Source organism: Oryza glaberrima, chromosome 2, assembly GCF_000147395.1.
Source record: "Oryza glaberrima chromosome 2, OglaRS2, whole genome shotgun sequence".
In the NCBI taxonomy this organism is placed as follows: Eukaryota; Viridiplantae; Streptophyta; class Magnoliopsida; order Poales; family Poaceae; genus Oryza; species Oryza glaberrima.
Window position 1 is genome coordinate 34,407,844 of NC_068327.1, and position 4,785 is coordinate 34,412,628.

The 4,785-nt window shown below is 42.5% G+C and overlaps 1 non-coding gene across 1 annotated transcript; it reads right to left on the reverse strand.

Moving 5' to 3' along the window:
- Positions 1-3,900: 3,900 nt before the first annotated feature.
- Positions 3,901-3,972, reverse strand: TRNAN-GUU (transfer RNA asparagine (anticodon GUU)). The gene has a single exon. It is a non-coding gene; the product is annotated as a tRNA-Asn (tRNA).
- Between the last annotated feature and the right edge of the window lie 813 nt (positions 3,973-4,785).

Consider the following 4,785-nt stretch of genomic DNA (forward strand, 5'->3'; position numbering starts at 1 on the left):
AAGAAAGGATTATTATCCTCCAACCCTCCGAAAAAGGTAGCCGCTGCGGCTATTGCTAAGCCTGAAAAAAAAAATAAAAAAGTCCTCTTCTGAGAATATGCAAAAGTAAATATATATTCGTCAATGAATCCCGGCGCAATCCTCTTTAGAAGTCAATATATTCCGAAACCAAAGTCTCTGGGGGAGAAGAGTTAGACAAATCTAGTAGGCATTTGAGAACCAATTGCTTCTTTTGCTTTTCACCAACCTTCATGTACAATCTTATTTCGTATTGGAGTACAGCCTATCGTAGGCCCAGCAAAGGCAAGAAGGAAAGCAAGCATTAAGTGAAGAAGCAAGGAAGATGAATATGGGATCCCAGAGAACGAATATGAAACCCTAGAAGATGAATATGGAATCCTAGAGGACGAATATAGGACTCGAGAGGAGGAATCCGAGAACGAATATGGGAGTCCAGAGAACAAATATAGGCCCCGAGAAGATTCAATTCAATCTAACAAGCGGACTGGACTACCTTCGGCTACTACAAGATATTTAGAAACCAAAGAAGCTGAGCCTACTTTACGCACTTAAGGCAGCAACAACCGATTTCACTCACAACTCTTATTGCAGGGATCTCCTACACTACTGGCACTTGGTAGCAAGGCGCTACGCGTACGAAAACCACCCACTATCAGAAGATGGATATATAGCGGTACTAGGGCGGAGCCTCCTCCTTATATTCCCAATCGGCATCATTGATGAATCACCTCATCCCGATCACAAGGAGAGGTTCACCATGATGGGGGGTCAGGTACTTGAATTCTTTGCGTTCTGGAAAGAATTCAATGCATAGGGGACCATCCTTTTTTTTGCGGCATGCTCTCTGATTTACGGATTCGCAGGGGGCCGAGGGCCAACCTTAGTTGACTGACAATGACAAAGGCTTGCGAAACAAAGTAGCGCCTTTGAAATGGAATCTTAATTAAGTAGTCTATCAGTGGTGCGAAGCAGCTTTGCCCTGGGGAGCGAAAGGTTATACCTTTGTAAGCGAACTGCAGTTCTTCTATGTAGGGTATTCCTCCTTTACTCTCTTAATTAACGTCGAGCTAAGTGACTTTGTGTAGCGTAGTAGAATGAAGGCTACGTACGCACTGACACTCTCTTATCCCTAAGCCTCTTCGCTAACTCGCTCGCCTACTATTTTTTTTAGTAGGCGAGGCTAGGCAAACTCAGCCGCTGACTTTGACTGTACTGTAGTAGACTTTCGTTGCCTTTTCTTTTATAACCCTTTCTCATGTTCTTTCATTCATCCAGTAGGCGAACCGTCAGGTCCTTAGTAGCGTTGACAAAGAAGAAGAGCCGTTGAAAAAAAAAGAAAGCTAGAATTTCCAATAGTGAGACCAGCTTGACAAGCTACCTTTCCTCTTGATCTGAGGTGCGAAGAGAAACATCTCTTTTTTATGACTTCCACTTCTCGATCCCGGCCCGGAAAAGTGACCGACCTGAATGAAAGAAAGGGTTTATGAGCCCTAGCCCTGTAAGCCCACACCTGTGTAGAGTAGATCGTTCAACACCTGCGGCACAAACCCATTTTTGACCAATTGGTCCGTATATCATAGGCGACCGAACGGCCGCCCCCCGTCTTACTAGACCAACCTGCTATAATTATTCCATAAACACCTAGCGAAGATATGGCAAACAAATAAAGTAGCCCTATGTTCGGATCTGACAATACCATACCATAATCAAAAGGTACAACGGCTCAAGCGACCAGACTTAACATAAATGTAGCCACTGGAGCCATTCTAAAAAGGGAGAAATTAGCTCCATCCGAACCCTCCAATGAAGAAATAAGAGAAGAGCAAAGCACCAATGGCGTGCGAAGCGTAATCCTTATTTTATTCCTACAAATAGAACATAGCCATACGAAATGACTCACTAACCTCTAGAAACATCTCAAATACAAATCCCTTTTCGATCCAAATTTACGAAGGGAAGGTTCCGAGGTATCGGAATGTGGTAAGCCAGCTCCACCTAGGGACATCGCCGGACGGTAGGCATCGGTTGCTCTAAAACTTCTCACCTGGTTTTCCTATTGTCAACTTACGTCGAGCGACCTGGATTATTCTGAGCACTTCGCACTTCAGAAAATCGTATAAAAATGTGTGGTTCCGAATGCGCTAACGCGCAACGGCTTTCGCGCTAGTTGCTCAAAAAATCGTATAAAAATAAAGCAATCAAAAGGTGAAGGCAGGGCAGTGGGCGTGGGACTGTAAATCCTTTTTCGTTCAAGAGCTCAGTTCTAAGATTGTTTGCGCGCAGGCACCACTACTATTCTTTCTTTTCTTGTTATGCATCCGGTCCTATAAATCTTTTTTTTTCTGACCGGAGGAAGAGAAAAAGAGAGAAAGAAATCCCTACTTACTTGACTGGTTTCCGGGAATGAAGTTTTCATTCTGTACATGCCAGATCATGAATTAGTAACTGCATCCAATCTCCAAAAAGTCCCGATTGTTTCGATTTTTGGAATGGGATATTTACGGAATCCCCGACCTTCGAACCGCTCTTGCCCTCCCCTTTCACTTCCATAGTGGTCTTCTTTGGCCGGCCCACTCATTTCACTCTCAAGCTCTCTGAGAAGATTCAAGATGTTTCGAATTCTCCTTCATGTTCTCTAATGTTCCAAAACAGATAATCCCTCACTCGCAACAGAGACCTCACTACCGTGCTAACACCATTCATTTCCTTCTTTACTACAAAGTAAGCATCAGCAGCTGGATAGAAAGCTAAAGCATTTATTTATAGACTGGAAAAGTACAAGCTGTAAATCCGGCGTGGGGTGCAGAAGGTTTTGATCCTTTTGTTCCGGGGGTAATAGCTTCTCATCATATTGCTGCGGGTACATTGGGCATATTAGCGGGCCTATTCCATCTTAGTGTCCGTCCACCTCAACGTCTATACAAAGGATTACGTATGTGCAATATTGAAACTGTACTTTCCAGTAGTATCGCTGCTGTTTTTTTTGCAGCTTTAATACCACGTTTGCATTGAAGGAATGTCGCAGGAAGCTGCTGATCCGCGATTTCAAGTAGTTCGTGCTTCGGTGGCAGGGGACTATAGGCCATGAAAACCCACCCCAGGTATCTCCACCTGCTAATGTGGGATCCACCCAAGGACCCACAGGTTTAGGTAAATATCTAATGCGTTCCCCAACGGGAGAGGGATAAACCAGAAAAAGATGGATTGTTTTGCGAAAGAATCTTTGGACCCATAAAAAGCAGAATTTGTGCTTGTGGAAATTCTCGAGCGAGTGGAGCTAAAAACGAAGACGAAAGATTTTGCCAAAAATGCCTTCGCCTTTAGTACTTTTATTTTCTTTTGACGATAGTAGAAAGAAATGGCTCTGCTCACTTAGACTCGGGGCTCCGCGCTCTATCAGCTATCAGTTAGTTGGCGCTACGCGCGACTTCAGTTGACAAAAGCAGATTACGAAATAACGAAAAAGTAAAAGTGACCGAGATGCGAGGGAAAAACTTTTGTTTAACATTTCCACCTATTTGTTCGTTTACCAGGTTCAGCACGAAATCATAAATAAGCTCTACCAAGGATTGCCATGCATTTGGCACTGACTTTCCCCCGCCCTTTTTCGTAACAACTCCAAATAAAGATGGCACCAAGTAGCTTTGGCCTTCGAAGAGCTTATCAAAAAAGATTTTTTCAGTCGAGTCAGTGAAAGAATACTCATAAGGTTGGGTCGACGCCCGCCTCCCCCCAAACTTTACTTGCAAGTTTCCCCATGTGATACGATGAGATAAAATGCAATAGAAACAAGGATAGCGAACGGGTTACCTACTCCTAAGGGTCAAAGCAAGCCCTTTAATTCAATTCTTTATTCTTACATTGAAGAATGAATCAAATCTCCCCAAGTAGGATTCGAACCTACGACCAGTCAGTTAACAGCCGACCGCTCTACCACTGAGCTACTGAGGAACAAGGGGAATTCGACCTCCTAGAGTTCAACTCCCGCTCTCAACCCATGAACAATATGAGTCCGAAGCTTCTTTCGTAACTCCCGGAATTTCTTCGTAGTGGCCGAGATTTAAGGGGCCATTTTAGGATTCCATTTCTTAATACCATGACCAAAATGAACTCCCGCTTCTATCATCTCTTTCAAATTGATGTTCCAATATCTTCTTGTCATTTTTTCCACACTTCCTTTTGATTTTTTCTTTTTTTTCATCCTACCTTTCCATTACGAAATTTCTTTCTTTTCGAAGATTAAGAAAGAGCCGAAATAGCTTGAAATAAATAATAATTGTTCCGATGGAACCTTCTACATGGTATAAGCATAACCTTAATGAATTAACTAAACTTCTTTTTAAATTAAAATAAAAATAGAAAATCTAACCTCTTAGCGTTCTAAGGTCAAACGAGATCTAGGTCACAATTTGTATCGGCTAAAGAAATAGTAGGAATCCCCAAAATGGCACATTCCCGAAGAGCTATATACTCTTTTTGCTGATCGAGGACGATCACAATGTCAGGCAACCTCGTCATATATTTGATCCCGCCGAGATATCTTTGCAAGGTAGATAATTTTCTCTTCAAGATTGCCACATCTCTTTTTGGGAGATGGTGGAATTTTTCCATCTTTTCTTCTGCTCTTAAGTCTCTAAATTGAGAAAGTCTAGTTTTAGTAATCGACCAATTCGTTAACATACCACTGAACCACTTTTTATTAACATAATGACAACGAGCCCTTATTGCAGCTGATGCTACTAAATCCGCTGCTCTTTTTTTGGT